Here is a 24,069-nt window from a genome sequence, read left to right as displayed (position 1 = left end):
AGGGTCTTAGCAAGAGTCTCTAGGGCCAGGCAGGAAGACCGAAACACACTCGCTGGGCCTGAGATTCCCAGCAGTGGACACAGAGGCAAACTACATGTGATCATGGCAGACCTGTGTGAGTCAGAGTTCCCTTTGATTTTATATAAAGTGGTGGTATGCCCACATGCATGAAGTGGGGGCTGGGTGTGCATGCTGGGTGGGGTATGCATGTGCCAGGGGGCAGGGCACAGAGCACGAAGGGTGAAGGATCCTACCACGACACCCCAGCCCTCGCCACCAACCCCGCCGGAGCAACCCACCCACACTGGAGCCAAGCAGAGCTGTGCTGTGCCACCTGCCCACCTGCGCAGGGGAGAGCCCGGACAGCTGATGTGGCACTTGGCTGGTGCAAACCAGGCGCTCCCACACTGGCGCCCCCAGCGTGGTCCAGCCCAGTGCTCCTCTCCATGAGCATTAGTTCCTCTGATGGGCTGGGCTATGCGTGGGATGCCTGCTTTGTGCCCCCTAAAAAAATACATGTCCGGGACCATGGCCTGACCACAGCTTTTTTCTGGTATAGGTATAAGAACCAAGATAACACCATCCATATTAAAGATTTCATGGCAAAATGTACAGGTGGGGATCCAGCATATCATTCCTGCTACCCAGGCTGTGATTTAAGTGGTCACTGCCCCTCCATTAAAATAGTTCAACACATATCACATTCTAACATAATGGTCATGCTGTCAGAGCATCAACTTTGTCCCAAAGCAGATTTCTGCTGCTTCTCTCCAACTCAGACTTGCTGGCTTGTCCCTCAGCAGCTATTCTTCCCTGTTTACCTGTCTGCCAAGACTTGCTTCACATTCCCAACCCCCAACCCCTTGGGCATGCCTCCTGGCTATTGATCCCAGCTTGAACTCTGGTGACACTTGGTTAACCCACTGAACTGTCTCCCTCTGAATCTCATTCCTTGATTCCTCCTGTAGTCAAAGCCCAACACTGCCTGTAAACCCAGGATAGGCTCTGTCACCATTTAGTTTAATAACAATTAATATATCATTTTTGGAAAACACATCTGCAATTGACACTGGGGGTAGGAAGGCAGGAGGTAGATCAGGATTCTTACTTCCAATTGTTTGTTTGTTTCTTTTAACAAGTTATATACCTGCATTACAATTCCTTCTAAGCAGTGGGCAAGAAACTCAGTGGCACTTGGTTGGTCACTGTGAGAACAGGATGTTGGACTACATGGCCCATGGGTCTGATCCAGCAGTTGCTCTTCTTAGGTTCAATAGGACAAAAATGCACACACACAAAATGAGGCCACTGAAATGAAGAGTCATTACCAATAGCTACCAACCACCACTGGCATTGAAGCTAATGATGTATGTGGGTTGTTAGCCCCCTGCCCCATGACTAAATATTTTGAGCAATGCTGAGCTGACATTCCTAGTTTAGAAATTCACACCAATGCAAAGTATGTCTAGGCAAGTGACAGCAGCTGTGTGTATCTGTTCCCAAAGGCCTATAAAGTACATCAGCTTTTTTATCAATGAGGAAACTGAAAAAGGATAATGATGCAGTTCAGTATCCTTGTCTCATGCAAGCCCTCAAGATATCAATTATAGTGTAATCATAGTTTTGTGACATGGTTCCCTGCCTATAAGTGTCTGTGTAAGCTACACTGTTCAGTTCACAGAGAGCCCTGTGGAGCCATCCCAAAATAAGGACAATAGTATACAGTTAACCTGGGTCATTTTCCAAACTGGTGATCTCATGAAAAATGATTGAATTCTGTGCCTGTTACTTCTGCCAAGTAGAACACTCATGCAAAGTATATAAAAGCTATGGCCTGGTACCAGATGGCAGCTGAAATTTAGTAGTTCTATGCAATTTAGTGAGAGTACGTTGAAGTTCTATTGACATAGTCAGAATGGCCATCTTTGCAGTGCTGTTCCTTCAAGTGCTCTTCAAGGCAAAACCATTGAGGAGTGCACAGAAAATCAAGCCAAGAGCTCATACACAGAGTGAGAGTGCTTTTTTCCCTCTTTTAGGAGGGAATGACAGCTTGATAGTGAAAGTATGCTTTATTTGTGGAATGGGGACTGTAACACCCCAGCCCCATTTAGGCAAGGGTACAGTTTCAAGTTTTGCGGAGTAAACTTTTTAATACGGTAACAACTTATAGCTTCAGATGGGTAGCCGTGTTGGTCTGCCATAGTCGAAATAAAAAAATTCCTTCCTGTAGCACCTTAAAGACCAACTAAGTTAGTTCTTGGTATAAGCTTTCGTGTGCATGCACACTTCTTCAGATACTGTGTATCTGAAGAAGTGTGCATGCACACGAAAGCTTATACCAAGAACTAACTTAGTTGGTCTTTAAGGTGCTACAGGAAGGAATTTTTTTATTTCAACTTATAGCTTATATCTCTTCCTCCACATAACTGCATGTGGTTCATATGGGTAAGCGAGGAGATGAAGTGTGCAAAATCAGGCTGGATGTTCATTCTCCACAAACAAATAAGAACAAATGCTCAATAAAGACTGGGCACAGTCTAACCTCTGTGAAAGCAAAAGAGAGTGATTGTTGAATAAATATTGTTGAATAAGCCCATAGCAGCCCCCAGTGCTTTTTTCAGGAGGTGCTCAAGGGTCCGCAGTACCAGCACCTTTTTTGTTGTTAAAAAGTATGGCACCTACTGTAACAAGACCAGCACCTATTTTTCTAGAGAGAGAGAAAAGCACTGGCAGCCACAGCACCATCATGATCCTCATCCTGACCTTCACCCACCCTCCCTGCAGAAATAAAAGAAAAAACATTGAACACCATTTTTCAAGCCTAATTATGGGGGGGGGGGGCATTTTCTGAAGCAATATATCTGGGGAAGAAAGGGTTAACCCCCTTCCAAAAATGCTCCCCCACCCCAATCAGCGGTTACAATATGGGGAAAACAAGGAAAGGAGCAAAAATTGTAGGGTTTTTAATAGAGGTGTACTAGTGCACACACAGATTGCACAACCAAATTCTGAGCTGTTTAATGGTTTTTGCTAAGATGAGACTCCATCCACAGCCAAAACGGATGGTGATAAGTCAGGAGTAAGGCTTTCATGCGCGCCTCTCCACTTCAACAAAAAATATGCCACTCCAAAGGTTAGTGCAGAGACATCTTTATAGAGACAGCTGACTTAAAGAATTTCCAGGGTGAGAAAAAGACAAGTGACTAATGTAAAGGAACACGAGGAGAGTCTGCAAAGATTCAATGAAGCAAAGAAGTGGCAGAAGGTTTGTGCACGTATGCCAGCTGTGAAGACCTCCTGGCTCATGTTTGCTGTTGTTACCCAGATGGTCTTTTTAGGGACTCTGTGGGTGGTAATTCCTTATTCTGAGTGTTCTGGCCAAAAAGAAATTTGGGACTTCTACACAGTGACAATAACACATAGGGAAAAAGTAGAAAAACAGAAACAGTTGAAAATGAGCAAGATTAAGCTGTAGTGAAAGAGTTTGGAAAGAATCAGATTTCGAGCTCCTGTTTCTCTTCTATTCTTTATCCTTCCATTACTGTTTTCAGATTCCTGTAGTTTCTCTTGGAATGGACAGCCCAGTGTGATCCACGCATGACACAAGCAGTGGTGGCTGAGGCCCATTGGAACCACTAGGGTGGAAAATAGAGAGGCAGGTAGAACCAGAGCCAATAGCAAGCCAACTCATTCAGGTTTTGCCCCTCCTGAGTTCTATAATGGCAACACTGAGACTAAGAAGGATGAAGCTGAGAGCTGGAGCCAAACCCCAGACAACTATGTCACCAGTAAGAAGGCAGGCAGGTGGGGGCTGGCTGAGGCCAGACCAAGGTTTGGTGGGAAACTGCCCCATTTGGCCTAATGGGTCAGCTTCCACAGCACATGAGGAATAAGTGATGCTAGTTATCCAAGCCAATATCCTTTTATTATTAAGAGTTCATGCACAGGGTGGTGGCCAGGCTCTGCGTCCAGCAGGCAAGCATTCGACCAGATGTTACAACATGCAGTGTGTGAAGGCACATTGCAGATGTGAGAAAGAATGCATGTACCTCAAGGCTGAGTCTGCCAACACAATGCCATGCTTTGTAATATTATTAGTATGCTCCTTAATTTCTGTCCCCCAAAGGAAAAAACTTGTATGATTTTTGCATGTAAAGTTCTTCAGATCCAAAACTCCTGATGTTTGTGAATGTTTTAATTTTAATCCCCACTCCCCAGACATCTTGCAGACTTGCATGTGGTAGAGCAAAACCCAGTAGGTTTTCTCTTTTTTCTTTGGGGTATAAAAGTTTTTATGCTTACATGCTTTTCTTGATGTTATGTCAACCTCAGTTTCTACCTTGGTTCTTGGGTTTTCTGATGATGATGATGCCTTTTTCTGATAGTGTCAGCTGTCCAGTGGAAAATGAGTTTACTTAATTGTGTTCTTTTCTTCCATGAAATGAACCGACTTTAGAGGCAGATAAGGCTGAAAAGCCTGGCACAGAAACATTGAAAATAAGCAAACCTAGAAGCAGAGGAATGTAAAACTAGATTCTAACACTCTCCGAGATAAAGCAGAAGATAGTTCCTGAGCCAATTGCTTTCAACGGCAGATTGTTGGGAAATAATTTTTTGGGAGTACACCTAACAGCTTTTGTAACCCTGCGGTCTGGCCCTTTGATTGTAGAAGGCAGTAAGCACTTCAAGCTGCACGTACCCAGCAAGGTTTCTCTGTTTGGGGGGCTTCTGGGTGTCTTCTTCTTTGCCACACTGCTTTCAGGGGAAAAGAGAGAATTGTGTCACTCTGACTTTATCTGGGAGTTCCTCTGGACAGGAACTGCAGGAAACATAACCTGCTGCTGCTATTGAAAGAGGAGGAGTATTTTGGTATTGTGACTTTGGAAATTGTTGATCAAGTAAAACTGTTCTATTTTGTTATTTTCATTGTGCAATCCTATATTAGGATTTCAAACTCTTTCAGACTGTTTATTGGTGGCAACAATAAATGCATCTATTCATTTTAATTGAGTCTGCTTCCATGCTAGCCATACTAGTTTGACTCTTGAGTAAAATAAGGAAGAATTATACTTTACACCAGGAAACCTGGAAACAAGAAAGCAGTAAAACAAACAATAGCAACTTAGTTAAGCATAACCAGGGGAAATGTCTTGCTTTTCTAAGCTGCTCTGGGAGGCTTTGTTTGTTTGTTTGTACCCTAATTTGGCACTTCAGAAAAATGCTCACCTCCACCCAAAGTGTTTTGTAGGATGCCTGATTTGGCTTGATGTCTGTCCAAGTCTGCTTCATTGCCTCCACCCTATTGGGAAATAAAAGAAGGCTACAACTTTTTTCCTTTTTGACAAAAGTGGATGAAATGAGAAGTAATAGTAGCCTCTACAGACTAGATAAAGCATGAAAAATTACAGGCAAATAGGTCCAAGGGCTTTGGGGGTGGACAACTTGAAAGCTTTATCTTTTAAAAGGAAATGTCTAAAAACTTTTTTCTTTGGGGGTGGGATTGGATGAAATTGGCAGATACTGTCACCTCCTCAGAGAGCATGAATCCTGCCAGAGTTCAGAAGTTGCTTTTTCTGCAACAAGAGCCATTACAGTTTAAGGCAGGTAAACAATGGATCACTTAATTCTCCACAAGTGTTTTCTGAGCAGTTGGATTGAAATATCCACTCAACTGGGACTCTGGGAGAGCGGCCGTTGCTGCCTGGCGTGGCTGTGGAGGGTCCAAGGAGGCTGCCATCTTCCCGCTCAACTGGGCATTAGGCTGGATCCTTAGTCACAGGGGAACCCCATCCAGGAGGGGTGATTCTGTCCAGGACTCCACTGCGGACCAATGGGCCAATACACCTCTCCCAGTTGTGGCATCCAATCCATGTTGGGGGCGACTCCCCAGCACAAGTTCAGCCCCACCAGGTTCTTATCAGCTAGCAGGCAGGCTGCCTGATACATGGCCAATGCTCAGCCAAACCTACCCTTTCCTGTAATCAATAAAGTTGTGGTCTAATTCAACCCAATACCAGCCTCCTATGTCTATTCTTGTGGCCCTCCCTGCACCTGCCGCAGCCATTATGCACCTGTGCCGGCCAATCACAGACATGAGAGAGGTGCCCTTGGGTAAGGAACATACCAAGTTGGAGGCAAAAAGGCCTGGCACTTTTTGTTCTAGGCACCTCTATGGTTGATTGTGGACTGGGAAGAATGGAAAGAAATCATCTCCCTGGGTAGCATAATTCCCTCTGATTACGAGCATGGCCTGCCATGTACAACAGAGCTCTCCCTTTGCCCCTGCTCCCTTTCCCTATTATCCCACACAGGTGTTTTCCCGTAGGTGGTAAGTTTAGAGGTTTCACTTTTGCTCTCAGTAGAAATTTGTTGGCCACAATTTTTAAATGTTTGTATTGCCAAGGCACCAAAAAGCAATTGTATTGCTTTGACTCAGACCACCTTGCAGTGATCCCTCTTCACCCCTGACAAGTCCAAAATGCTAACCACTTCACCTCAGAATTTGAAATTCATTTCAAACTTTTTGTATAAATGCTTTAAATGCTCTATTTTATTTGAGGGTAACTGAACATACCCTCTAAGTGTCCCGATTTTCCAGGGCAGTCCCAGAATTACGAAAGCCACCCCAGTTTCTGATTTGTGTCGAGCTTGAGGAGGAAGAGGAGCTGGTGCCTGGCCTGAGCGGCTGCAGGGGCTGCGAGGCAGCACCCCATGACCTCTCCATGGCTGCCACCACCAGCCTCCCCACTTGGGAAGCTCATAGCCGCCTCTGAGAGCAGGCGAGGAGGAGGAGAGGCTGCCGCCACCAAGGCCCAGCCTTGCATGATGCGCCAACACTGAGTTGCAAGGAGAGGGCAGGGCCACCCAGGGTGGGAAGGAAAGGGAATCGGAGCGGAGCACAAGGAATCTTGGTTTTTTTTATTATAGAAAAATGTGTTTTGTGGCTGTGTCTAATTTCATCTCTTTCTAAAACCAATTTATTGGTAAATGAGTACTTTAAATTGTAAAACAGAAAATTTAATAAAAATTATATATATATATAAAAACTGATTTATTGGTGTGTATTTTTCTTTTCGTAAATCTACAATACAATACAATCAGGATTAAGGGGTTTTCTCAGGATGGTGGCGCTGTGTGTGCTGTGTCCCACTGGTGAACTGGTTGTGGCACTTGCCCTTCTGTGGATAGTAAATGCTCTGAGGGTGGAGGACAAAAATGGGGGGGGGGAGAGATTGAGGAGGGTCAGGGTGTTTGAGTGAGAAATGTCCTTTTTATCTGAGGAATGTTGGAGAGTATGAACTGAATCCATGCCCACTCATCTCCATACTCTCACATTAGACAATAATCACACAGATAATCTGTTTTTAATGAAAGTAAATCCCCAGTCTTGCACCTATAAAAAATAATAATTAAAAAGGTAGGTAAGGGGAAGCTTAAACAACTATGCAGAAATTACTGTTGTCACTATAGTAACTGAATCCTCACACTAAACTAAATTCTTATCCAATGAACTACACCTCCTGATAAGACATAGTAAGTAAGACCAATAAGATGATCTAGAGCAGACAGTCTTCAAAAAGCAACGTGAGGGTTCCTAACATAGGGGCTATACAGGAACACAGCTGCTGCAATGGAGCCTATCAGCCCTTTAAAGCACCTAATAGGAATCAGATGGGGATGGAGGCTAGTGGAGAAAGATGAGACTGAATTATAGGAAGTCCAGCAGAAGGGGGAAAGGGAGTGGAGACAGACGGATGAGGAATCCTCAGGCTGAAGAGTAAAAGTAGAAGAAGAGTTGACATTCCAGGTACTGCAAAGGGTAGCCAACATGATCAGAGTATACCTATTGAAATTAATAGACATAACTAATGTTGGTTCATTAATTTCAATGTGTCTACTCTGAGTAAACTTAGTTGACTACAACCCAGTGCCACTACAGTGGTACCTCGGGTTAAGTACTTAATTTGTTCTGGAGGTCCATACTTAACCTGAAACTGTTCTTAACCTGAAGCACCACTTTAGCTAACAGGGCCTCCTGCTGCCACCGCGCCGTCGGAGCACAATTTCTGTTCTCATCCTGAAGCAAAGTTCTTAACCCGAGGTAATATTTCTGGGTTAGCGGAGTCTGTAACCTGAAGCGTTTGTAACCTGAAGTGTATGTAACCCGAGGTATCACTGTACTTGAAGGGATTAGGGAGGGTCTACTCCCTGTACAACCCCGGACAGAAGGCTTTTTCATGCTGGAAGAACTGAAGCTAGAGGGAAATTGGGGGAGCATAGAGATGCACATCTGCCCCCTCTCCTAGGGATTGAAGAAGATCCCCAGGAGCGAGCAGCAGAGGTGTTCAGCTCTATGGAAAACTGTAAAAAATAAAAGTGGTAGTTCCAGCAAATATCTACACATGCTCCTTTTGGGGTCATCGTTCTGGGGAATCTGCTTCCCCACTTCCAGCAACGCACCCTCCCCTATTGCCATTTCCAGCAACTGCATTTAGAAGTATTTCTGCCTCCAGATATCGTGCTCTGCTCCGGTGTTACAACAGAGCTGCTTTTCCAGGTAACGGCACCATATGACTGGGGCACAATAAGTGATGGAGCCATATGGGCAGAAAGAAACAGAGCAGGTCCTCCCAGCCATGGAATCAGTGCCCCACAGAACCCACAGCAGTTCATACATTGGCCTCGTTGTAAACACTCTGGTTGGTGCAAAGGTTGGGATATAAAACATATAAATATTAAGCAGGTGCCTTTGCTGTGGGTGTGTTTGCACATGCCAGAAGCCACGTCTTTCTTTTTGGCAAGTCTACCCAGAAATGTCACCAGTCATACATAGTAATACATAGTCAGAATATATAGTCAGTGCTTTTTTCTGGTGGGACACACCAGTACGCAGTACCAGCACTGTTTTTTCCTCTTCTGGCCATGATTCTGGCCCAAGGAGGAAAAGGCAGCAAACAAACAATAATTTCTGTGCAGTCTTTTCACAGACCAGAGTTGCAGAAGAAGGAAGGAGGAGGTGGCAGCAGTGGAGGAAAAATCTCCTGGGCACCTTAAAGTAAGGCGTGGCGAGCAGCAGTAGTGGCGTTGAGAGGAGCCTCTTGGGATGGCTTCTGAGGAGACGGCTGCTGCCTTGCCTTCCCCAAGTGGAATCCTGATTTACAAGATCATTCAGACTGGTGACTAAAGAGATTAGGAATGCAGAAAACTAAATACTTAGCCCTCCAGGCCCCCTCCCACCCACAAGGAGGTTAGCCTGCTGCCAGAAAGGGCAGGGAGGCTGGTGGCTGTCTCCCCCAATGCATTTTTGAGTGGGAGGGGGCCTGGTGGGAGCTCTGGCAAGGTCCTCCAAGCTGTGGAGGCATTGGTGCTGCCCACCCCCAGGGCAGTCTCCACAGCCCCCTCCCCCCAAAGAAATCTACAAGAGGGGCTGGAAAAGCCCAATCTGCCTTTTTAGGTACCTTGCACAGTGCCTCATAATTCGGACCCTTCTCTGGGCTGCTTTCAAGCTCCAGAAGCCACTCAAAGATTAGCTTTCATGCTCATCTATGATGTGCAGGATCCTGCTCATCCTTCATTTATAGACTGCTGTACAGTTGATTATTATTTAAATATATCAAGTTGAAATATGGCCTGGATGGCACTGGGATGTGAACTGTGATAAAAGAAATGGATCTGGTAATTAACTCTCCCATTTGCTAGTGGTTTGATGATAAATATGTGCATTATAAATCAAATTCTAGAGCATAGTGATGCATTATAAGAATGAGATTAACATGGGAAAGTAGTCCTGATGTTAAACAGAAGAAAGGAGCAGAGAGAAAGAAAATGTTGTTATATATAAATTTAATAGGAAGTTTTAAAAATATATCTATATATTTGGGTTCAATTTATATGTAAGTACTCCTTATCATTTATTCACATTTCCCCCTTAAAAGCCTGTCCTTCCTCCAGAGCAGGGGTACCAAGTTTCTCCTCTGGTTATTGTTTTTCACTTGCAGGATCATCACCTTGTCGTGGTGAGTGGGCTTGCATGTTCCTGTGATCCTTGTGAGTGAAGCCATGCGGTAAGGTCAAAGGGGAGGAGCTAGAAAGAATGATCCAAGAAGTGCTCAACAGCAGAACAGACAGAAGATAACAAGCAGTATGCTACAAGGGCTGTGAAGGTGGATGAAGGCTGCAGCAGATAGGGATCTACTGGTCATTGTGATACTCTTGCCATCAGAATAGCGCCTCACTGTGAAGACTGTGCGTTGGTCAGCATGCTCTGATCTCCACAAATAAAATAAATTCACACACAGGAGTCTTCCAGACTATCCTTAACATTCCCACAGGTATTTATCTGCAAACCTCGGAGGTGAATTTGCTATTGTGCCTTAATCTGGAACCAATATAAATAACATTGAGATGCTGATCCATTTTCTGTAGAGCAGACTTACTATTGACTGCAATGACATTAATTGATAGTTACGCAGAAAGCCATTGTGTGTTAGGCTTACGTCATACCGCACTTCAATGTGGAAATGCATTTGCATTACCACTACAAATATGGATTGATACAGTCTGAGGGAAATGACTGCCTCCCTGCGATGCTACAGGGGATTCCTTTCTTTTGATTGGTGAGATCCCATGTACATTTCCATGCAAGGAGGAAGTCAGAGCAGTGAAGCCGATCTTGTTTTCTCTGTGCAGTGGGAGTCAGCATGTGTGGAAGATGTCTCATGCAGTGGGAAGAAGAGAGTTGCTGGCTCAGGGTGCCTTGCCCCAGGATTACAGCACAAGAAATGTTTATTTCAAAATAATCAGAAGGCACAATTCAACCTCAAATGTCCTTGGCCATTTTATTATTAATCCTGGAATCGTAGCTGTTAGATTGCCTCACAACCACCACAATAAAAGTTGTCCTTCTACCTGTGATAGAGATATTATCTGAATAGATGTTTTCTAAGGTTCTTTTTCCCTATGCAAGAATAAAGCATCACTAATGAAAGTTTAAGCCTGGAGAGAAGCTAATTTATTTGCTGTTTCACTGCAAACTAATATTGTCAGAAAGATGTAGCTCAGAAGCTCTTTAAACTATTTCCCCGGGCCAAATACAGTAAAGAGGAATAGTCAAAGAAAACATTTGATCCATATTGGATGTGACTTTAGCTAATGACAGTAAAGAAATACTTGGTTTTTATTGATCAGTAGCTTCGAAGCAACTACGTTTTTTCATCTAACTTCTTCTCAATATTACTCTACTGCAGTATACCTTAGCCTTCAAAAGTATTTGAAAATACGGTGGCCAGGTGGAAAAGAGGGTAGGATTCCTCACCTTTAATAGCAGAGATGGAGATTTCATCAGCTCTAAAAAGCTGCATGGCGTGTGCATGCTCAGAACTACTTGTCTATTTGCTTCGGTCCTAGACCTGACTCTGCTACATCTAAGCAGCACAAATAAAACTATATTTATTTGTAAGAAAGTGACCAGGTGGTCCTTCTCCGGGGCCAGTGTTACTTAAGGGCTGTAGGTCTATGATTTTATTGTAGTTTTGCAGAACACAAGGGAGGAATAAAAATGTTAAAAGGTGGAAAGGTGGATTGCAGAAGGATATGTGTACAAGGGTGTGTAAAATATATTTAACTTTTCCAGATGTGTAAAAAGTACAATTTGGTTCACTAATGTTGATTTCTAAGTCCAGCAGGAAAATACTTTTATCCTCAATGAGTTATTTTTGTATCAAACTCTAGAGTGCTGGAAATCTCCTGGAACAGGGAATATTTGCTCTCAGAAGGCACTGCTAAAAGATTTGTGCATTGTGTAATGAAAACAAAGGCATGGTTAGCCTCAGAATGCAAAGTTATTGCTTCAGAAGTATGATAAAATAGCAAACAAAGCAGCAGCCACCTCAAGAAAATGCTAGCAATCCAACCAGGTAGCATATAGTGTGCTGAAATCAAAGAAATGTTTGAGTTTGATGCTTGCTTAAGAGGAAAGCTGTACACACAGTACTTGCCAATACCTAACACCTAGAATCATAGAATCATAGAATCATAGAGTTGGAAGAGACCACAAGGGCCATCGAGTCCAACCCCCTGCCAAGCAGGAAACACCGTCAGAGCACTCCTGACATATGGTTGTCAAGCCTCTGCTTAAAGACCTCCAAAGAAGGAGACTCCACCACACTCCTTGGCAGCAAATTCCACTGTCGAACAGCTCTTACTGTCAGGAAGTTCTTCCTAATGTTTAGGTGGAATCTTCTTTCTTGTAGTTTGGATCCATTGCTCCGTGTCCGCTTCTCTGGAGCAGCAGAAAACAACCTTTCTCCCTCCTCTATGTGACATCCTTTTATATATTTGAACATGGCTATCATATCACCCCTTAACCTCCTCTTCTCCAGGCTAAACATGCCCAGCTCCCTTAGCCGTTCCTCATAAGGCATCGTTTCCAGGCCTTTGACCATTTTGGTTGCCCTCCTCTGGACACGTTCCAGTTTGTCAGTGTCCTTCTTGAACTGTGGTGCCCAGAACTGGACACAGTACTCCAGGTGAGGTCTGACCAGAGCAGAATACAGTGGCACTATTACTTCCCTTGATCTAGATGCTATACTCCTATTGATGCAGCCCAGAATTGCATTGGCTTTTTTAGCTGCCGCGTCACACTGTTGGCTCATGTCAAGTTTGTGGTCAACCAAGACTCCTAGATCCTTTTCACATGTACTGCTCTCAAGCCAGGTGTCACCGATCTTGTAGTTGTGCCTCTCATTTATTTTGCCCAAGTGCAATACTTTACATTTCTCCCTGTTAAAATTCATCTTGTTTGTTTTGGCCCAGTTCTCTAATCTGTCAAGGTCGTTTTGAAGTGTGATCCTGTCCTCTGAGGTGTTAGCCACCCCTCCCAGTTTGGTGTCATCTGCAAATTTGATCAGGATGCCCTTGAGTCCATCATCCAAGTCGTTGATAAAGATGTTGAATAAGACCGGGCCCAAGACAGAACCCTGTGGCACCCCACTAGTCACTCTTCTCCAGGATGAAGAGGAACCATTGATGAGCACCCTTTGGGTTTGGTCAGTCAGCCAGTTACAAATCCACTGAGTGGTAGCATAGTCAAGACCGCATTTTACCAGCTTCTTTACAAGAATATCATGGGGCACCTTGTCAAATGCCTTGCTGAAATCAAGGTAGGCTACATCCACTGTGTTCCCTTCATCTACCAGGCTTGTAATTCTGTCAAAAAACGAGATCAGGTTAGTCTGACATGACTTATTTTTCAGAAATCCATGCTGACTATTGGTGATCACAGCATTCCTTTCTAGGTGCTCACAGACTGTTTGCTTAATGATCTGCTCCAGAATCTTCCCTGGTATTGATGTCAGACTGACTGGGCGGTAATTATTTGGGTCCTCTCTTTTCCCCTTTTTGAAAATAGGGACAACATTTGCCCTCCTCCAGTCTGCCGGGACTTCGCCTGTTCTCCAGGAATTCTCAAAGATGACTGCCAGTGGTTCTGAGATCACATCTGCCAGTTCTTTTAATACTCTTGGATGCAGTTCATCTGGCCCTGGAGACTTGAATACATCTAAACTAGCCAAGTATTCTTGTACTATCTCCTTAGTTATTCTGGGCTGTGTTTCCTTTGCTGAATCATTTGCTCCAAATTCTTCAGGTCGGGCGTTGTTTTCTTTATCGGCGAAGACTGAGGCAAAGAAGGCATTGAGGAGTTCAGCCCTTTCTGTGTCCCCTGTTTGCATTTCACCATCTTCTCCTCTGAGTGACCCCACTGTTTCTTTGTTCTTCCTTTTGCTACGGACATACCCATAAAAGCCTTTTTTGTTGCTTTTAACCTCTCTAGCAAGCCTGAGTTCATTCTGTGCTTTAGCTTTTCTGACTTTGTGTCTACACGTGCTGGCTATATGTTTGAATTCCTCTTGGTGGTTTCCCCCCTTTTGCATTTATTGTACACATCCTTTTTAAATCTTAACTCAGTTAAAAGTTCTTTAGATAGCCACCCTGGCTTCTTTAGGCACCTTCCATGTTTCTGTCTCATTGGTATTGCCTGACATTGTGCTTTTAGTATCTCCCTCTTAACAAACTCCCAGCCATCATGAACTCCCTTTCCTTTTAGTATTACTGTCCATGGGATCTCACCCAGCACTTCCCTAAGTTTTATGAAGTCGGCTTTCTTAAAGTCAAGAAATTGAGTCCTAGTATGCTTGGCTGCTCCTTTCCGCTGTATAGTAAACTTCAGAAGAGCATGATCACTCGCGCCTAATGATCCTTCCACTTCTACCCCACTAACCAGGTCATCAACATTGGTTAGGACCAGATCTAAAATGGCTGTTCCTCTTGTTGCTTCTCCCACTTTCTGGACAATGAAGTTGTCTGCAAGGCCAGTGAGGAATCTGTTTGACCTTATGCTCTTTGCTGAGTTTGACATCCAACAAATATCCGGGTAATTGAAGTCCCCCATTACTACTATCTCCCTTCCTTTTGCATGCTTGGCCATCTGTTCCAGGAAGGCATCATCTATGTCCTCCGTTTGGCTTGGGGATCTATAGTAAACTCCCACAGTGAGGTCACTGTTATTCTTCTCTCCCTTAATTTTGACCCAAATGCTCTCACTTTGGCTTTGAGGTTCTAAATCTTGGATCTCTTCACAGGTATACACATCCCTGACATATAATGCCACTCCTCCTCCTTTCTTGTCTGATCTGTTTCTCTGAAATAGATTGTATCCCTCCATTATTACATTCCAATCGTGGGACTTATCCCACCAGGTTTCAGTGATGCCTATTATGTCATATTTAGTTTGCTGTACCAAGAGCTCAAGCTCATCTTGTTTATTTCCCATGCTTTGCGCATTAGTGTACAGACATTGAAGTCCATTAATCATTCCCCCGTGTCTCTTATTTAAGGATTTTTTCCTCCCACCACTAGGTCTGCGTGCTGTTTGCTCCATTTGGGCTATGACATTTGGATGATCATCTTCATCAGTTGATAGACTCCTACCTTCAGGAGCACTGTCTCCCTCCCCCACATTAGTCAGTTTAAAGCCCTCCTGATGAGGTTTCTGAGATTTTTGGCAAAAACATTTCTCCCAACCGTTGTGAGGAGCAGCCCATCACTTGCCAGAAGTCCATCTTCAAGAAACTGCAGTCCGTGATCTAAGAATCCAAACCGTTCTTGTTTACACCATTTGCGAAGCCAGCTGTTCAAACTGGGAGGACAGATGAGATGACAATTTGTGCATTTAATTGCTTCAATTTCCTGCCCAGAGCCTCATAGTCTCTTTTGATCTTCTGGAGGCTATTGCTTGCAGTGTCATTGGTTCCCACATGAACCAAGAGGAAGGGGTATTTGTCAGTGGGTTTTATGATTCCTTGCAGTTGTTCAGTTACATCTTGGATCTTAGCCCCGGGGAGACAGCACACTTCCCGAGACATCTTGTCAGGCCCACAGATCACTGCTTCTGTTCCCTTCAGTAGGGAATCCCCTATCACCACTACACGCCTCCTCTTAATTTTGGTCGGGGTTCTTCCGTGAGCTGTCCGTTCCAAGGTCACCTGCACATTCCCTGAGGGCTGACTTTGCTGCTCGTCTTCATATACCTGATCGACTGTAATGAGGGAGAGATCCTCAAATGGAGTCTCCTCAAAGCGATTGTGTATTTCTAAACAATCAGAGCGAACCCTGGGCCTCCTACTTCTTTGAGTCATGTTTCTCCATATATCTGGCTCCTGTGTTGGTGAACTAGCCTCCTTCTCTGTGTGACTGAGCAGGGCATATGCTAGCATAAGACTAATGACATGGAGAAGTTCTGCAGAATAGAAAACTGCCCACCAAAAATAATATGCTAGAGCCAAGAGGCATTTCAAATATAGTGCCTAGAGATTGTTGGCTTAGATCATGGTAAGTAATGCCATGGGACATCTCTACAGAGACCGGGGAACCATGGACAAGGAGCAGATTTGGAAATCTAATAAACTGTTGTGAGCACCACAAATTCCAGTGCTGCTTAACACTTCCTCCAAATAATTCAGACAGGTTAAGCAACTCTACAGTTTTGCATCTGTTGGATACCTTTGGGATACCTCCCAAAAGCAAACAAAGAAGTAGGAGACTCTCCAGCCATAAAAGAGGCAACAGCAACCAATCTATCTCAAGGCCTCCTTTAAAAATATGGGAAGGGGGAGGGGAGCCTGGCAGGTCCAACAGTGGGGTCTGAAGGTCCTGTGGTGCCCACAGTGGGGACATCAGCTATATACAATATGTATGCACAGTTATACTCCAGTGTCTTTTAGTTCACTTACGAGGCAAGTGGGTAGATTTCCCATCAGCTTGGGTGTTTCAGATTTTTACTTATCTTTCACAAGCAGAAAAATATCCCCCAAAGCAGGGTTGGGGTGGGGTGGGGTTGAAGAATGACAGGGATAGCACAGAACCTGCAGGATACTCCGCCAATTTTTCCACCACCATGTGAATTATTTTTCTGTTTATTATGCTTCTTGAGTACATGCAGAGGAGATGGAATTTTCTGGGCTAGTACTGCAGCCATTTGACTGAGTGTTTCTGACTGGGAGCTGGGCAAGCCAGAAGGATGTACCTTTCAAGAAAATAATATTTCACCTTAACCCAGGTGGGTTTTATATTTTCCACACCACAATTTTATCATTTGAATTGGTATAATATTTTAGGGGCATTTGAATATGAAACAATGCTATGATTCACCTATAATCATACAATTCTGTGGGTTGTATTCAATACTAGTCTTATTCAGACCCATGGAAGTTAATGGACCTGGCTAACCTAGGTTCATTCATTTCAATTTATTCTGAGTAGGACTAGCACTAGATAGCTCCATGTTTTTGCATCATTGTAAGTGTTTTACTTTCTGTAGTAAGTGTTGGTTATTTTGGATTTCTAGCTGTGATTTATTTTAGCAAAATCAGCTCCCTCAGATTTTGTTTATTCTTTTATATTATTAATTGGTCACTCCTTGGGTGCTGGAGGGAGGTTATTGCAAAGAGAAGCACTTTATTTGCATCTGTAGTTTACAGAAGGCAGGTGGCTTCCGTGACTTCAGGCTGTCGACTAAGGAATGTTTGGCCAAGTGGGGAAACAGCAGTAGAAATCCAATGGCATTTAAGGAAGGCAGCTCACCATTTCTGGGATCCATAGAAGTGACCTAAATGTAGGGGAAAGATAGCAGCAGCAGCAGCAAGCAGAGGTCAGGCAAGGAGACCATATGTGGAAGAGATTGGGTAGTGTGCTAATTCAGCCCTGCATCTACTGAGGCCATTTGAACATGGAAAAACAAATAAACTGCTACAGTTGCACAGCTGAGTTTGGCAACTCCTGTCCATCATTTGCCTTTTGTTACAGATGAGCCTTATAAAAGGCAATTCCTGACTGGTCTGGATGAGCAATAAAGAGGTTTCAGAAGCAAATGTGTTTGTTTGTTTGTTTGTTTGTGTGTGTGTGTGTGAGAGAGAGAGAGAGAGAGAGAGAGAGAGAGAAAGTGAAAGAGGGTCACTAAGACTATTGTTTTACAGAACGTCAGTTTACACAGTCCTTAGCACAACAAGACAACCCAGAAACATGGTTTGCAAGTGAATCTCTGCTGCTTTGAAAACAGCTTGCCAAACATCATGAGGATCATTTAGGCCTCCTAAATGCTGTGAGAGATTTCACACCCTTATCCTAAAGATGTGAATCATTATCACAAGTCAGTGTGGCCTGGCCTAAGGCTACAAGAATGTCCATCAAGTATCTCTTTTTAAAGGCCTTTTTAAAGCCTATCTTTCTTCTTCCAACAGTGCCCCACCTTAAGCAATAGGTAATATCCCTCCTTTTCTGCATCTTTGCTACCCCTGCTCTGGCTTCTTGATGCAAGACATCCTTTATGGCCAGTTTCTATTCATCAAGCACAGTGCTAAGCTTAGTTACATGGGAATAAATCCCATTGAATACACCTCTGAGTAAACATAGGGTTGTGCTGCATGTCTTACAATTACATATTTTAGCAGAATAAAAAAATCCTTCCAGTAGCACCTTTAAGACCAACTAAGTTAGTTCTTGGTATGAGCTTTCGTGTGCAAGCACACTTCTTCAGATACACTGAAACAGAAGTTGCCAGATCCTTCTATATAGTGAGAAGGTGGGGAGGGGTATTACTCAGAAGGGTGGTGGGAATGGGAGATTGGCAGATAGCTGGGATGAGCTTGCTGACGACTCTTAACGACTGTAATGGGTCTTACAGGAAAAGGCAAGGGGTGAGAAGGTGAGAAATGGCTTAGTCATGTATAATGGGATAAGAATCCAATGTCTTTGTTCAAACCAGGTTTCTCCATGGTTTTAAGTTTGGTAATGAGTTGCAATCCAGCAGCTTCTCTTTCCAGTCTATTTCTGAAATTCCTTTGTAGTAAAACAGCTACTTTGAGATCTTGTATAGAATGTCCTGGGAGATTAAAGTGTTCTCCTACTGGTTTCTCTGTTTTGTGATTCTTGATGTCAGATTTATGTCCATTTATTCTTTGGCGTAAGGTTTGGCCTGTTTGTCCAATATAGAGAGCTGAAGGACACTGTTGGCATTTGATGCCATACACAATGTTAGATGATGAGCAATTGAATAGTCCCGAGATGGTATGTGTGATGTTGTTGGGGCCAGTAATGGTGTTGTCCGGGTGTATGTGGCAGCAAAGTTGGCATCTGGGTTTATTGCAGGTTCTGGTGCCAGTGTTCGTGTTAAGTCTGGTTGTAGTATTATTGTGGGTTAGGAGTTGTTTAAGATTGGGTGGCTGTCTGTAGGCAATGAAAGGTCTTCCTCCCAGAGCTTGAGAAAGAGAACTGTCATTGTCCAGGAGAGGTTGTAGATCTCTGATGACGCGTTGTACTGTTTTAACTTGGGAGCTGTATGTGATGACTAGAGGTGTTCTGTTATTTTCTTTTTTGGGGTCTGTCTTGCAGCAAGTTCTCTCTGGGTATAAGTCTGGCTCTGTTGATCTGTTGTCTAACTTCATCTGCTGGGCATTTTAGTTCTGAAAAGGTTTGCTGTAGATCTCTTAGGTGAGAGTCTCTGTCTGTAGAATTGGAACAGATGCGGCTGTAACGTAGTGCCTGGCTATATACAATGGACTGTTTGGTATGTTTGGGATGGTAGCTAGAGGCATGTAGATATGTTTGTCGGTCAGTTGGTTTACGGTATAAGGTGGTGTCTATGCGCCCATCCTGTATTTTTATAGTAGTGTCCAAAAAATGTATTTCTTGCATAGATTGATTCATTGTAAGGTTGATTGTGGGGTGAAAATCATTAAATTTCTGGTGAAAGGTGTCCAGGGTCTGTTGACCATGTGTCCAGATGATAAAAATATCGTCAATGTATCGCAGATACAAGAGAGGTTTGAGTGGGTAGGAGTTTAGGAAACGTTGTTCTAAATCTGCCATGAAGATGTTGGCATACTGTGGGGCCATGCGGGTGCCCATTGCTGTGCCGCTGATCTGAAGGAACAGGTCATCACCGAATTTGAAGTTGTTGTGGGTAAGGACAAATTGGCAGAGTTTGGTGGCAAGGTCCGCTGTGGTTTTATCTGAAATGGTGTTCCTTATAGCTTGTAAACCATCGTTGTGTGGGATGTTGGTATACAGAGATTCCACATCCATAGTAGCTAGTATAGTATTGTTGGGAAGGTTATTGTTGGGAAGGTTATTTTAGCAGCTTTGTTCTGTGAGTTTTGCCTCCCTCAAAGCAGCAATGGTGTGTACTACTCTTACTATAACACCCATCCGGGAATATCACTTGAATGATGCATGCTATACCTACGATGTTATGGGGAGGAAATTGATTTGCTTTATCAGTCCAACTTTCAGTTTTCTCTTGATCAACGTAACCAGATGTTTATTTATTTTTAAAGTACTGATATAATCTTATTGCTTTGCCTCTTCCAGTTAGGGATCACAACATTTTTTAGATATTCTTAGCTAACTTGGGGTGAGGGACGTGTTATACCTGAGATGACTCTGAGTGCCTGTTTGTGTGTATTAAGGCCCTGCCCCACATAGGACTTGGTCAGAGTGTGGCACATGTATATTAGTCCCTGGATGTGGGAAAGGGATTTTCATTCAAAGCTCTTTTCCTACAAGAGACGCAAAGCACAAAGGGAAGATGCCAGCCTTCACTCGTCTCAGCAAATGTGTGCACTTATTTAATGAGCAGGTTCACCATCTAAGCCACACACATCGTCCTGGGTGAGATAATACTCTTGGCTATGTGCAGAGTTCAGCACATGGGACTCATAAAGAGGAGGATTATAGGATGCTCTCTAGCTAAACTGGCATATATTATTCCCTATGCAGAGTTAGCTCTAATGTCTGGTGAGGAGAATAACATCTGGTACTGTTCCTTCAGAATGGGATGTTATTCTTGGATCAGGAGGCGCCAGCCAGTGAAGTCAACATTATTATAAGCCCTTATTCTGCATGCTCATTGAGAATTATTTGAGACTGTAGGTTCTGAATCATTAGCACTCTGAGGAGGAAGAGGAAGTCCGTGGGATATTCCAAAGGAAAAATAGGGGTGGGATGGGGAGAGGAAGAGGAACATTAACAGAATGTATTTCTAGCTTTACCACAAACTCAGAAGGTGATTTGGGAACATTGCTCTGTTAAACGATCAAACTTATTTTTTAAAAAAGTAATTCCCCCCCACCCAATGATCTATTTTCCCTTCAAAAGGATGTGTACCAAGTCAAAGTATTTTAATTTATTAACACACTGGCCATCCCTCAGAGATTTTATTATTTATTTATTTATTTTAAAGACAGTTGTACTTTGTACTAAGAGTTCATCATATCTGCAAATACATGCTAAAGTTCTACTGCATAAAGAAGCTTTTGCCAGAATAGATAAGGAAAGAATGCCTCTCCATTTCTGTTGTCTCCTAGGGTTTAGCCTATACTTTCATACCCTCAAACATTTCTCCAATGAAAATAGGGGTGTCCATAAGGGGTGGGGGGGAACCACCTCATGATTTCTACTGGTCATAAGGCAGGAAATCTCTGTTCATAATGAAAGGTGCAACCCTTACAGTAAATAATGGAACATAGGGCATGTGAGTGGGAACTGGTTTATGCAAGGAACAGCTGTCATTAGCCAAAGTGCCTGTTTACTCTGGTTCATTTTGGTACTTTTTTCCTTTTCTGTTGGTAGCAAGACATCACAACCCCTGTTGCACAGCTTCGTCTTCCCTTCCTCTTAGTAAACCCCAGGGCTTTTTTTCAGCAGGAGCTCACTGGAGCTCAACTCCAGCCCCTCTCAGGGGGGCACCATTGCCATTCTGAGAGAACAAGGGAGAAGTTCGTCGTGAGCTCCGGCACCTCTTTTTCTAGAAAATCAGCACTGGTAAACCCCAAGGGTGAATTTGGCTCCAGATGTTTAATTACTAGGGTGTGAAATAAATGCTTTATCTGTCACCACCAAATTCATTTCAGTCTTGGATCTCAGCAGTTATTCCATCAGAATGGCTTTCAGCAAGAGAGATTTAAATTGAGAATGACTCTCTTTCATGGATTAAACAACAATAACAAAATCTATTGTGCCACCTTGACCTCCAGTACTCTAAAGTGATTTGAAGTTACTGACTGGTATTTTCTGATATTTTCTTGCACTTTTGGACAGATGTCCAGAAACGCCAATAAAAGAAGCAATTATCACTTTTCATTTCATTTTGGCAGTGGGGTAGCAGTTTTCTCTTAAAACGGTGGTTTCATTTTCAATTTTCAATTTTCAACTCCCCACCTCCACCCCCGTCTTTCTGGTGCATAGAGAGCATATTTGAAAGTCAATGGCCTATGATTGTAAGAAATATAGTGCTACAGCATATTCACTTTTGTTTACAGTGCAACAAAAAAAGAAACCAAAGAAATTCACATGTGAGCAGCAGTTTATTCCAGCACTAGCTTTTTCTTTTACTGATAGGTGACAGAACTTGACCCTAAATCTGAGCTGTTATAGTGTAGTAAAGGTAAAGGTACCCCAACAATTAAGTCCAGTCGCGAATGACTCTGGGGCTGCGGCGCTCATCTCGCTTTACAGGCTGAGGGAGCCGGCGTTTTTCCGCAGACAGCTTCTGTGTCATGTGGCCAGCATGACTAAGCCGCTTCTGGCGAAACCAGAACAGCGCACGGAAACGCCATTTAGCTTCCCTCCAGAGCAGTACCTATTTATCTACTTGCACTTTGAGGTGCTTTTGAGCTGCTAGGTGGGCAGTAGTGTGGTACTCAAGGTCAAATGTCTGCACAGCCATGAAGCTCACTGGGTGGCCAGTCCACTGGAATGAACCTCACAGGTCTGTTGTGAAGATAAATTTGAAGAGGGCAACACATATTTCTGCATTGCAGGGGGTTGAACTAGAAGACCCTTGGACTCCTTCCAGCTCTACGATTCTATCATTCTATATGCACCTTGGAGGAAGGACATGATAGACAGATAAACCTGTCCGCTCAAACAATTGATGGTTTGAAGGGATGTAACACAGTGGTAGAAAAGGCCTGAAGTTCAATCCTTGGCCATCTCCAGGTAAGGCTGGAAACTTCCCTTGCCTGAAGAGGTGCTACCAGTCAGTGTAGTCAATGCTGAGCTAAGACTGACTGACCCATGGTCTGACTTGGTATGATCCAGCCTCTGGTCATTTCTACAAAATCATTTTGAAACCAATGGGAACTGATTAGGAACTGCAACTGGTGGAGGTATCAGTCGATAAGAAGAAGAATATCTGCTGCAATTCCCCCTATGATTCCTCACCTGCGTCCAGAAATCCTACAAATATTTTTCCTCCATAAATTAAGTAGTATCAGAACTATAATGATCGGGCTCCTTATCTTTCTTGATTATTAAGGAAGATGGTGCCATTTCACCCCAGTGAAGGATATTTTAGCATATTAATGTTCATTGCACAGGTTTTGCCATCATGTCAAGAAAATACGTAAGAGAAAGGACTGTGGGTATGATGAAAGGGGATAATTGCTAGATTTCCTTTAATAATCCAATAATGCTGTGCTCCAGTTATCATTTTTCTCTGGGTATCATCTTCCTGAAGCCTTAGATAGCATGGACCTGTTAAGTTACTTACCACAAGCAACAGGCTGTAATCCTAGCCCCACTTACCTGGGAGTAAGCCCCACTGAATTCAGTAGAACTTATTTCTGAGTAGACATGGGTAGGATTGAATGGACAAGCTGGGCTGTTAAGATGGAAACTCCACCAAATACAATTGAATGTCCAAAACAACAACAACAACAACCCCAAACCATGCATGGGCTCTACTTTCCTACATGGCCTTCTGTAGATGCTCTGTACTGTCTGTTCACTTGGCCCCAATTTCTTGGACAATCTGCCTCTGCCCTCAGAGACAAGCCCCCTGCACAGACTCAAATGTGCATCTGAGCAGCCTCCACGGCACCTAAACATCTCCTTTGATTGTTGACACACAGGCATTGGTATAGTCAGAGGGGGCCCAATGAATGCACCATGGCTTCTAGGGCTTTTTGTAATCCACATTAAGTAATGATATAGGGCGGTAGTTCTTAAGCTGTGTCTTTTCAGTCTCTGTTTTCGGTACAAGTGTAATATATGCTTCTTTCCACGACTCTGGTGCTCTTTTCCCCTCTATTATTTCATTACAGACCTCTTTCAAAGGTTGTATTAACCATTCTTTCAAAGATCTGTAATATCTAGAAGTCAATCCATCCGGTCCTGGAGATTTACCCAATTGCATGTTTTGAATGGCACCTTCTACCTCCTGTTCAGTTATTTTATAGTTCAACATTAGTTTGTTTTCTTGAGATATTTTTTGTAATCCATTTGTTTTCAAAAATTGATCTAAATCTGTTTCTTTCAGTGGCCCTTGCGTATATAATTGTTTAAAGTACCTCTGGAAACAATTTCTGATCTCTGCTGGGTTCTGTATATTTCTTCCTTCCACTTCTAAGTTCGTGACTGTATTTAGTTTTTGTCTTTTTTTCATTTGCCATGCCAACAATTTACCACATTTGTTAGCTGACAAAAAAAAGGCCCTGGCTCTGGTTGAAGCCAATC

Source organism: Podarcis pityusensis (genome assembly GCF_964106645.2).
Source record: "Podarcis pityusensis genome assembly, chromosome: 11".
Classification (NCBI taxonomy): domain Eukaryota; kingdom Metazoa; phylum Chordata; class Lepidosauria; order Squamata; family Lacertidae; genus Podarcis; species Podarcis pityusensis.
Note: the sequence above shows the minus strand (reverse complement) of the source record.